Raw genomic sequence first — 13,182 nt, 5'->3', positions numbered from 1 at the left:
GGCAGGTTGTTTGCTTTTAGCGAGGCATTTTGCTTGGTTGTTGGCGTCAGTGTATAGCTTGTCGGGCTTCCTAGTGGGCGGGGACCCTTAAGTTCCTTTTTTGGCGACAAGTTTGCGGTAGAGGGCATATTAGCTCCTGCCATTGCATCCGGACTAGTTCCCTTGGTACAGTCCTCTTTTGTTTTCCTTGTGTGTAGATTTGAGAAAATTGGATACATTCTAATGCCTGGCTGTGAGACTGCTTCGCCTTTTTTGTTCTTAGCCTTAGGTTCTTTTTTCCTTTGTCTCTTAGATAATATTTGTTTTATTGGTTCAAAAATGATTGCCTCAGGCGTGGATTTTTTGCCAGTTTCATCACTAATTATAGCATTCCCGTGCTTAGTGGTTTCTTCTTCATTGGTTTATTCTGCAAGGGGCTTGTTGTCGATTGTATGTTGGTGCACAATTTTGGGAGCCCGGCCGTTCTGAGTCTCTATCAGGGTTAACAAAACGTTTATTTAGGGTAAGTATCTGCTGTAGGACTGTTGGTAAGGTGCTTCTTTTATCAAGAATTGTACCGCAAAGGCAAGATGGTTGGAGATCAGGAGTATTTGCTTGGGCTCTTTTAATTAGATTATTAAGATTATCTAATTTCGTATTTATCCCCGCTATATAAGATGCAATTATGTTCATTAGGTCAATTTGAATGTCCAATTTATCAGATTGCATTATTAAAGTTGCCGTAGATGTTTGTAGTGCTTGCAGAAGGGGGGCTACAAAATTCAGAGGCCCTTCATCCTTACATAAGTTAATATCCGCTTAATTTGTTGTAGGTTGAATATGCCTCGCGTTTTCTGCTGAAGGGTGTATTTCAGTAGGACCTGTTAATTCACATAGAGTTATGTTGTCACTCCAGTCTGATGAGTGTAGAACCTCACCTTCACTGAGCTTTTCAGCTTCTGCGTTTGCCTCCTCTTGACTCTTCTCTTGGGCAAAACATGTTTCAGCCAATTGATCTTTCTCTTTGCTATTATCACATAAATGGCTAGAATTTAGCCATAGTTGCGAAAGCTCATCAAAGCTTGAGTGAAGTGGTTGAATATGGTTTTGTTGAGTTTTATTCATTGATTCCGGACTTAGTCTGGGAGCTTGACTTGTTTAGTTTTCTTGAGGCTTTTTTTGAGCGGATATGACAGTATCCTCATCAAAGGCAGAGTGTACTATTGCGGATGTGAATGTGCTAGTTTTTGTCTTGGTCAGGTTTTTTTTGTGCACAAAATCGGATAGATGATCTTGCTCTTTAGGGGAGACGCAGTTTGCACTAGATTGCACAGTTAGATTCCCTGGCATTGGTTTGCATGCTGCCTCTTCCAACTGGTTGTTTGCTTCAAGATCTTTCACTGGGTCCAAGGGTGTTGATAGTCCCGCATCTTCTGCTGTTGATGAAAACAGTGCCGACCCCGGGTCATTCAAAAACTGGAATCGTAAATTCTGTAAAGAGTTTTTATTTGATGCCGATTTTTCAAAGAGAGAGGCGATTGGTGAAATTAAAGGGTTTTTTGAGGTGTTGTTTGCCTTATTTGCACTTGTTTTGTCGAGTCTTCTCCGTTTTGCTGTGCCCTTTAATACAGTTGATTTTTCGCCATGAGCCTTTCTCACTTTGCCGGACCTCATGTTTTGGTAGGGGTTTGGTCGGTGCCGCGCTGCTTTTACGTCAGACAGTGACAGTGACTCAGAGCTTTGTTGCGGGTGCCTCAAGTCAGCTAAGTCTGAGCCCTTCTTTCCGGTTAATCGTCCGCTCGGAAGGAGGCGCTTGAGGACTCTCTTGTCTCACCTCAAAACTTTCTTATCTTTTGCGGGAGCCGGCTCAGGGCGCTAGTGACTGGTGCGCTGTTGGGTGTTTGATGGGGGGGGTACACCAGTCTTCATTTAATACAATTGTCTGGTGTTCGGGGCAATACACCGCTGGGTCTCCACTAGAAATATTGCCCAATGCAGCTGCGTAATCTCCTCCCCAAATCGGAGGACGCAATCTCGGTCTCTGGTTAATTGCCCTATTTCCCCCCTGCGTCACACAAGTTCAAGCAAGTTCAAGCAAGTTCGCCAAGCTAATAGTGAATTTGGCGTGAGATTGCGCTATCAATCAGTGTCCTAAGATGTACTCAGATGCACTCGACTGCCTCTCAACTACTGTTTGCAGTATCAAAGCCTGTGTACACTAGATGCGAATAACGGCCACAGGGGGCCCACTGGTGTTGGCGTGTTAAGTCTCGCTCCGCCTGCTCTCCGTTTAATGCCGTCAAAGGTCCACCACGGCTTGCTTTCCCCTCGCCCTCCCTCGTGCGAGGGTGGGGGGGCAGTATGCTGGTTGCCGTTTATCCTTTATTGTTTGGCGTTTAAGCGTAAGGCAGAATGTCTGCAGAGCACCAGTGCATGTGCGCCTTCACAAGTCCGCAGTCCAGGCAGGCAGAATGTATTCAGAACGTCCACGCAGGCATTGGCGTGATCCGTGTGCTGAGAGGCTGTGGAGGCAGGGAGGCTGAATGTCTTCAAAGCGCCAATGCCCCATGCGCCTCACAGCTCCTTGCCTCCGCAAGTCCGCAGTCCCGGCAGGGAGGCAGAATGTATTCAGAACGCCCACGCCAACGCCGCCAAATGCCGTGCACTTCACAGCACCTTGCCTCGCGGCACAGCACCTCTCCTCACCTTGCCTTGCCTCGCGGTCCCGGCTCAGGTTTCAGGGCTATGATCAGCGGCTGCAAATTGTGACGGCAAGGTGATCGGCATTCACAGGCACTCAGGTTTCTCGGCAACCGCCCGCTGGCTTGCCTCAGCTGAGACTGCTGAGACTCTCCTCTCCGTGCGTTCTGGCGGCTCTCTGCTGCTCTCTGTCAGGCTGTTGAGCTTGCACTGCTTGCCTTGCCTGAAACTGGCAGTGAGGGTGCAGTGGTTCTTTTCCTTGCAGGGCACAGATCAGCAGGCAGCAGGGCAGCTCAACAAAGCAGGACAGCATTTACTGGGAACAGTCAAGTACAGTAAAGCGTCCTTTCTGTGATGTTGTAAGTGAACAGGAAGTCATTAGGAGTACATGGGCTGGATACTTCGAAACATGATTTCTAACATGGTTAGTACCAAACATCTTGTCTTAATAAACCCTCACTGATGCCACAAAACAAGCAATAAACTAGTTGAAACAATGTTCTAATATTTCGGTGGTAATCCTTTATAAATCCACAGGAGAAAATGGCAGCACAATGGACTGTGTAACTTTGGTTGAATTCACGATTAGCACATTTTCTTTGGGCTGCACTTGGTGAATAGTAATTTAGTCACCAATTTTATGTCTTAAAGAATGATTTGAATGATTGTTTCTATTTTTTCTTTTTTTAGACTGAACGAGTTTGTTCTTTTTTGCCCTGATGATGATCTCTTATAAAAGCTTGTAGCTTGCCCAAACCTTTATGAGGTTGAAACGCGTTGACATTCTCTTCTGGGGATTTATAAATGAGTACCACCTCAATATTAGAACGTTGGCTCTGCCTGACAAGTATCTAATAGTAAAAAAAAGACTATACAATTGGTTTTGAACAGGCTGACTGTGGGAAGGAAACATTAGCCCCAGGCATATTGGTTAAGGGGCCCTGAAAAGATAAATGGGGGTTACTCTGGACTCATTGCCAACAACCCTCGTATTTTCATCTGATATTGTGTTTTTAAATAGTTTATTGCTTGTTTTGTATTAAGTTTTGTATTTTTTTATTGAGCGTGAGAAAAAACATGGCAAGCATAATAATCAGGATACATACACACAAAAGCTCTCCCATCTCATATTATAAATAGTCAATCAATAGAATAAGATACATAATCCATGTGCACACAATAAAAAAAGACATACAAGAAAAAAGAGCCCTGCATACTATTAGGTCTAATTTTTAAACTATAGACTAATAAATAAAGAGCACAACTTCATCCTTCATTTTCCTTCATATAAAATACCAGAATTCTAGATGGCAGCCTAGCAATACCACGTGCCTCCTTTACACCTCATCATTTGGATACATAATCATAGCATAACTTTCTCATATCATCCCAAACCTCTGTACTGTCCATATCCTCTTCGCGTAGGCTTCTTCGAACTTGTGAGTCCTTTCCAGCTTAAGTAGCCACTGAGCCAATATAGGGACTTTTTCAGATTTCCAATTCTTAATATATGTGATCTGGCTACTGCTATAGCTATAAAAGCAAAATATTAGGTACATACATACATAATCATAAAAGCGCTGGCATATGTTCATTTGGCGTAAAAAAAATTTCTTTGATCAAAAATATCATATCGCAGAATAAAGTACAACAGGGACGCAGATGTACAGCATTTTAATGCCAAGAAAATAAATTCTGTTATCGCAATGATCGAAGACGTTAGCTTTCTTCAAAAAAATCAAACGCCTTCACCCCTTGAAGAGGCAGGTAAATTCGGGACACATAAGAAAGAGAGCTTGGAAATATGCAGAACACTGGCTTTGTTTCTTGATTGCATAATGATAGGAATAAACATTTTGAAGAATATGCTCTTTACTCAGAGAAGAATAAATCTTTCTCAGGATTTGAAAAACATGCCAACATTTTTTGCAGGCTGATATCTGTTGCTCTTCTATTTTGTCGTTGCAATTAACACGTGTAGCAACTGGGCAAAGGCAAACTCAAGGAGAGGGGCATTGCGAAATTGCTTTCATGTATCGTGAGGCCCCAGCTATTGTGCTGCAAAATGTAGTGATTATCACACTGAGGAAAATTGCTTTTGGAAGAGATTTTTGCTCGACATCCGTGAGGTATTTATTTAAATCTAGGGGTGCACAATGGACATATGCAACCAAGCACTGCTCGAGAAGGACTCCCTAGTCACTTTATGCAAGCCTTTTATATGTGTAGCTTGAGTTCGCTATACTTATGCATACACCCGGGTCTACAAAAATACATCGGCTGGCTTCGCTTCCATATACGCGGATTCGTTCATACACAAGCAAAGGTTACTCTGTTTATGGGAAGATAACCTGCAGAATGGGACCTCATCAAATGACGGATAAGTGATCCTCACCGAGTAAGCTCTGGCAGCCATTGTGAGTTTATGAAAAAGGAGACAATGTGTCAATGTGTCAGAAGACTGTAAATTGCGAGCTGGTTTATCCGTATGAGTTTGGCCAGTAAGAATTTTGACCTACAATGAAAGAAAGAGAAGGCCTTCAATGTAATCTTCCCTTGAGCCGGAAGAAATATTCACACCGAACCAGGATGCGTTTCTGAGAAATTATATAAAAAATACTGTACATCTAACGTAAAATATGAAGCGTCAACCCTTCAGCATAGATCATAAGAATTTTTTTACACCTAATGCTGATGCTCTTTGTACAAATATTATGCAGAAGTGGTGGTGGAGTTAAGAGGCATGCTTTAGCGAGACCTCGAAGATTGCCTTAATACATTTATTTTGGAATGCCTAAACATTGTTTTGTAGAAAAATTACTTTCTGTTCAGTTATCAACTACTTGTGCTTATAGTGTAGTGAATATATAAACGGGGCGATGAGGAAAGGTGCATTTGAGCTTGGCCAATTTCTCTGAGAATTTAATTTCTTGGTCTCATGGTATAAACCCATTGTTTTAGTTTGGAGAGGGGGAGCTGATCAGCTTGAATAATTTCTTCTCTGGTTAAAATTGTGTAATGCAAATCATAAGTTCATAGAAAGAAAGAGCAAAGGGAAATTGGAGTTCCTGGAAATATGAATTCTTGAATAGGGATGATCATTAGAGTTGAAATATACCGTAATGAGCAAGACCTACTGGATGGTAATATGGGAGCAGCTATTGGAGCACTCCAAAATTGTGTAACGTTTTGGACCACAGTGCCTTTATCTGTGGCTGTCAGAATAGCAGAGACTAAAATGGTGATGTTGTAGAGATTGCTCTACTTCTTTTCTATGCCACCACTACTAGTACATCGCCGGCTGTTCAAAGATATGGAAACTTTATGGGAGGGTGGTCTAGCTGTATCTGATCTTGAATCTTACTCTATAGCGGCCCAACTGAATCAGTGGGTTTTGAATGGAATGACCCCTGGTGAGGGTATATTTGGATCACCAACTGTTTTGCAAGACTTATTGCAAGGTAATTTATTTCCTTGACCTTGGCTCCCTGTGGCTTATCAGGAACTCTTGGTAATACAACAATGTTGGCATCAATGTTTTCAATGGGCCTGTGCCCCTATGCCTTATTAACCTTATTTCCCAATTAGTTGGATGAAGTAGGTGGCTCGTGTTGGTAATTTTGTAGTTGATTTATACCGGGATGGAATTTTATATTTGAGAATTTTGCTGAAGAGTTTGATGTTCCTGCTGGCCAAATGTTGTTACGCAGCGCTGTGGTTGCAATGAATGAGAGTCATTGGGGGAATGGACGGAATGAGACTATAACACACCAAGCGTGCCAACTACTCTGTACTATGATGGGCCACGTAAAAGAAGTTTCCTGCTTATATCGTGCAATACGTGCGGGTTTCCTTGCTCCCCTGGCAGAATTGAAAATGAAATGGGAGACAAACCTAGAACTCCACATTGCAGATACGGACTGGGAGAGTATTGCAAAATGTTAGGTTTACTTAATACAGTTTTACATTTTACATAGAGCATACCTACACCTGGCAAGATTAATCAGTTTTATTTGACTACTGCTGTGAAGTATAAACAACAAAAGAGTGTAAATCAATACAAGTGTAGAAGCACAAAGGGAAGAGGGTGGTTGAAAAAACAAATCAATTAGATTTGCTTAGAAAACCCTCACTCCCCATCCTGGATGGTGACATGCTTCATCATCGGGCCCACCGGGAAAAGCCGAATGCCTCCCCGGTGTGCTTCAACGCCAGATTTACTGCGGAGCTGGTTTATGTGAGAAAGGTGTTGTTGTGAAGGGTTAAAAATGTACTGATTGTGTCTCACATAAAAATGTTATTCTGTCGCCAATCTGACATAATAAAAACAGTATGTGTGGAAACGACCACATTAATTGTTATAGCTACTTAAAGTGGCGTCAACATGTTTCTACCCGTCTATGTGTGATTTACTGGGCATTCGTCAGGACCATAGGGAGTGTACCTCGGCGGTATGGGCACGCTAAGGCCCACCCTTACCAGACGGTGTGAAAGTTAAAAAACAATTGTGAAAAAAAAGAGTGCAAAGAGAAAAACAAACCAACAGGTTTTTGTGGGGTAAGCAACCTCAAAAATAAGAGGAACCTATATAGTCTGTGAAAAAATGGACCTACAGACATTTAAAGAAGACAAAACACGAAATTAGTCTTGGTTTTCTTGTGTTGGTTTGATTAAAATAATACCATGCTTCTGGGTTACCTCTCAAGGAGTGGTTACCCGATCATAACTGTAATGGTATTTTACACAGTAAAGCTGGCCTTTTTGCAACGTGTCAGTGGAGATGCATGCAAGTAGACTATTATATGCACCTGGACGCCGATTATGGCGTTATACCGGTAATCGTGTTGGTTACAGATCAATGGTCCGGTTTAGGCGAGGCCGGTGAATCGTGGTGACAATAGCATGACCCGGCACATATCCTCCTCAATTATGACAAAATTAAACTCTCACTCGTTAGGTAAAAGATCCACGCCCCATAGGTCACGGGAGGGGGGTGGAGGCGACAATGGCACACCCTGTAAAGGGGAGGAAAATGGAGGCAATGTTTTAGAAATACGGCATGAAAAACATTCGAATCATTGCGAAAGTACTTAGCTGTATTATGCGGGGAAGGGAACTCACGCCTGCAACGCCTGGCACTCGCTCGATACCTGCGCGTAGCCTCTGACCGGACCTCGTGGATAATGGTCAGTTCAGACGGCTTCGTAGAAGTAGTCACTACGAGGAGATTGAACCCGTAAGTGATCTCCGGGGCCCACGGGGGTGTGGCTTGCGCGTGTGTAGCCAATCGCGGGCCGCGTCAGAATCTGACATCGGTCCGGAGGCTGAAACGCTGACCTTGTAAATCTCACCCTGGAAAAATGTCAGCACTTATGTTGCGAAGGGTGAAAACTTAGATTAATAAAATAGGCAATAGGATCTGTTAATGGAGTGATCTCCTTAAGGCAATACCGAACGGGCTAGGAACGGCGGTTACGTTCGTGGCAGGATAGCGGGCACTTACGTAATGAAATTGGTGTCCACTCGTTTAGAAACTTTATTGATAACAAAAGGATGACCAAGGTTGAGGAAATGAACACCTAGTGTCGTTAAAGGGGGGGAGGGAATTGGTAAACATCGTCTAGATTATCAATGGGGGGTCGGTCATATAATAATACTTCTCAAATGAAGCAATTTAAATGTTTGTAAGTAGTCACAGGGGTCAAAACAATGGAGCCGTTATGCATCCAGTGCATATAATGTGGTGTAATCAAATTGCAAAAGCTTCATTGATCCAGCCGTACGTGGTTGTGTTTGGAAGGGGAGTAACGGTACTGGGAGGCCATACCCACTCCACATTCACAGTTGTTCCACAGACGGCTAAAAATGCTTGCTCATTTAAGTGCGTCACCACTTTGTGGGAGTAAAAAATATACAATATAAGTAACTCAAGTAGTTCATGATGCACGCGCAAAATCAAACAGAGGATATGTGAACATCGCAGTAACATCAGGTGCCGAAAGGTCACAACAAAAATTAGTGAACATTTTCTCCTCTCTAACCACACCACAAACGATCTCAAATGGACATTTGTCGAACAAGTATGTACTGGCAAAAACATCCACAACATTCTGTTTGAAAAAGAACAACGTTGGGTCTATCCTCTGGGAACCCATTTAAACGGCCTGAATGATGGAATACCTTGATCAACAGTTTTAAAACGTGGAAACCTGAGGTGTCTGCATAATAGGAATGTACCACCAAAATAGCTGTCTCGTGTAGCGTATGTATACACCCTACTGAGCTCTTGAATACACTGAACAAGTGCCTGGCCTCAGTATCTGCATCATGAACTACTTGAGTTACCTATATTTTATATTTTTATATTTTTTTACTCCCACACAGTGGGGCCGCACTTAAATGGGCAAGCATTTTTAGCCGTCTGTGCAACAACTGTGAATGTGGAGTGGGTATGGCCTCCCAGTACCGTTACTCCCCTTCCAAACGCAACCACGTACGGCTCGATCAATGAAGCCTTCGCTTACACCACATTATATGCACTGGATGCATATCGGCTCCCTCGTTTTGAGCCCTGTGACTAATTACAAACATTTAAATTGCTTCATTTGAGAAGTAGTATTATATAACCGACCCCCGTTGATAATCTAGATGATGTTTACCAATCCCCCCCTTTAACGACACTAGGTGTTCATTTCCTCAACCTTGGTCATCCTTTTGTTATCAATAAAGTTTCTAAACGAGTGGACACCAATTCCATTACGTAAGTGCCCGCTATCCTGCCACAAACGTAACCGCCGTTCCTAGCCCGTTCGGTATTGCCTTAGGGAGATCGCTCCATTAACAGATCCTATTGCCTATTTTATAAATGTAATTTTTCAATCTTCGCAACATAAGTGCTGACATTTTTCCAGGGTGAGATTTCCGAACATACAAGGTCAGCGTTTCAGCCTCCGGACCGACGTCAGATTCTGACTGGCCCGCGATTGGCTACACACGCGCAAGCCCACGCAGAGTTTAATTTTGTCACAATTTAGGATATGTTCTGGGTCATGCTATTGTCACCACGATTCACCGGCCTCGCCTAAACCGGCCCATTGATCTGTAACCAACACGATTACCGGTATAACGCCATAATCAGCGTCCAGGTGCATATAATAGTCTACTTGCATGCATCACCACTGGCACGTTGCAAGAATGCCAGCTTCACTGTGTAAAATACCATTACAGTTATGATCGGGTAACCACTCCTTGAGAGGTAACCCAGAAGCACATTCCATAGAGGATGGTCTTATTTTGATCAAACCAGCACAAGAAAACCAAGACTAATTACGTGTTTTGTCTTCTTTAAATGCCTGTATGTCCACTTTTTTTCCACAGACCATACAGGTTCCTCTTATTTTTAAGGATGCTTACCCCACAAAAACCTGTTGGTTTGTTTTTCTCTTTGCACTCTTTTTTTCACAATTTTTTTAACTTTCACGCCCTCTGGTAAGGGTGTGCATTAGCGTGCCCATACCGCCGAGGTACACTCCCCATGGTCCTGACGAATGCCCAGTAAATCACACATAGACGGGCAGAAACATGTTGACCCCACTTTAAGTAGAAATAACCAAACAATTAATTTGGTAGTTTCCACACATACTGTTTTATTATGTCAGATTGGCCAAAGAATAACATTTTTATGTGAGACACAATCTGTACATTTTTAACCCTTCACAACAACATCTTTCTCACAAAAACCAGCTAATCTGGCGTTGAAGCACACCGGGGTGGCATTCGGCTTCTCCCGGTGGGCCCGATGATGAAGCATGTCACCATGCAGGATGGTGAGTAAGGGCTTTCTAAGCAAATCTAATTGATTTGTTTTTTCACCCATCCTCTTCCCTTTGTGCTTCTACACATGTATTTGATTTACACTCTTTTGTTGTTTATAAATGATTCCTGGGGGGACTGAGAGTGTACTTCTACTTCCCTCCCTCTCCTGTTGTTAATTATTATTGCAAAAAACACAGTTGATGGACAGAATGTAGAACAATGTCATACATTCACCCCAGTACAAGGATCTGGGCCTAAATCCATCGTTTTTTTGCACTCCACACCACCCTGGGTTAGACACTGGCTATATGCAAATCAGCTCTGACCCTGTGCCTCTTGGGAACAGTCCAGTCCAAACTACCAAGCCATGTCTTTCCCAGGATGCTTGTTTCCGGTCCAGGGAAGACATGGCTTGGCAGTTCGGGCTGGACTGTTCCCACGAGGCACAGGGTCAGACTGATTTGCATATAGCCATGTCTGAACTGGGGTGGCTGAGTGAACTAAAGAATGGTGATGGATTAAACCTAGATCAGTTGACTAGGGGTGAGTGTTTGATTTGTTCAAACGCTCCGTCCATCATCTCCTTTTGTATCGCTTTGTTCACCCTAAGTGTGGCAGGGTATGCTCAGACGTGAGTCCCTTGTTCACTTGGCCACTGGATTCAAGATAGCCTGGCTGATGAGGATTATGAATCCGAATCCGGTCCCAGGATGCTTGTTTCCGGTCCAGGGAAGACATGGCTTGGCAGTTCGGGCTGGACTGTTCCCACGAGGCACAGGGTCAGACTGATTTGCATATAGCCATGTCTGAACTGGGGTGGCTGAGTGAACTAAAAAATGATGATGGATTAAACCCAGATCAGTTGACTGGGGGTGAGTGTTTGATTTGCTCAAACGCTCCGTCCATCATCCCCTTTTGTATCGCGTTAATTAGTATTGAGCACCGCACAGCTGTGAGAGTTAAAAAGTAGTAACAAGACATCACCATCTCCCTTCATGGTGACATCTCTCCTTTTTTCTTCTATTCTATACTCTCACCATTATCAAACATTGCTAACCTGGGTCTTACATACTCTGAAAAAGAGGTAGATGCTATTTTAGCAGACTCTTCCCTTTTCGCTGACCCCGCGATCTCCCAGGCAATATCACACACATCCGAGTGGGAACAACTACCTGAACAAAAACGTGACCGGATTCGCACTATTTTACATGGAACAATCCTAAAACAATATCTTCTAACAAATACCACCTCTAGGGGACTCCTTGTGATTAATGCCCCCTGTATTTTCCTTAACGATGCCACCTTTCGAAAAGAATGGGCAATGATAGCCTGGCACTGTACTCGAGACTGGATAGTGCTGATTATCAAAACAGCACTGTGTCTATCAGAAGCACTAATGGTAGAAATACAGCAAACGGAAACACACTTTAAAACAACATTGACAGGCTATAAAAAAGAAGCTGGATGAAATTAACAGGGATATAAATGAATACAAAGATACCCTGATGCAACCTAAAGTGACTAAATTTCAGAAAGATCTCAAGAAATTTGAATTTGACAAAGTTTACCCGTACTCTAGCCTACATACACACCACCCAGCAGAGATCCCAACAAGTCAGACCACTCTGATGATAACACTTCAAATAGTAGTGGGTCAAGTAATGATAGCCAGAAACAAAGACGAAGAAGAGGAGGCAGAGGTAGATTTAACTACAACAACCAACAACCAAGATGGCCACCATTTTCTACACCGGGTAGTGGTCCACCACCCCCTCACTAGTTCCAACAACCCCCATTTCCCTTAATGGGCTGGAACCATTATATGCAACCACCTGCCTACCAACAGAACCAATTCCCACCGCCTTTTTTAGAGAGAGACCGGAGAGGGAGAGGGAGGAGGAGAGGCAGCAACCAAGTAACCTGGGAAACGGAGGACCCAGTGGGCAACCATACCCGCAGCAAGACACCAATACCCAGCACAAGTGCACAAGAATTCTAGTTACAAACCTGTCAGCCAAAGAACTGAGTCCGGCCGAAACCAAAGTTCTAGAGAGGGGTCTAGGCTTTGTCCCCACCGAGAGACCAGACAAATTCAAATTACACTGTGAGTTGTCAGAATTCTTTAGGAAACTCAAACTCAAATCCTTCTTTCAATCTAAAGAAGATACTACTGACACACACGGAGGAGACACTAACCTCAGAGTTAAGTCAAATTTTATACCACCTCCGTATGCAATTCCTCCTGAAATAGCAGCCTTTGAGCAGGCAGTGTTCAACGACATCGAGGCATTACAAGCACCCAACCCCTTCAAGAATTTCAGTGCTCTAGAATATCGAGCTCTTCAAGATCTACAGAACAATAAGGATATCACCATCAAACCGGCGGACAAGGGAGGTGGCATCGTCATCCAGAACACGACTGATTATGACAAAGTTTGCCTGACACTTCTGAACGATAGAACAAACTACACCCCCTTGACAGAGGATCCCACTGCAGAACTCAAAAAGCGTATCAAGGACTTAGTAAAGTAAGCAGAAGGAAACGGATTCATTTCCAGCCATGAGGCCACGTTTCTCACTGCAGGGGAAAGTGTGACACCCTATTTTTACACACTCCAGAAGACACACAAGAACAAACCCCCCCCACCGGGCAGACCGATCGTATCGGGGATCGGTTCACTTTTGGAA

Source organism: Lissotriton helveticus, chromosome 2_1, assembly GCF_964261635.1.
Source record: "Lissotriton helveticus chromosome 2_1, aLisHel1.1, whole genome shotgun sequence".
Lineage (NCBI taxonomy): Eukaryota > Metazoa > Chordata > Amphibia > Caudata > Salamandridae > Lissotriton > Lissotriton helveticus.
Note: the sequence above shows the minus strand (reverse complement) of the source record.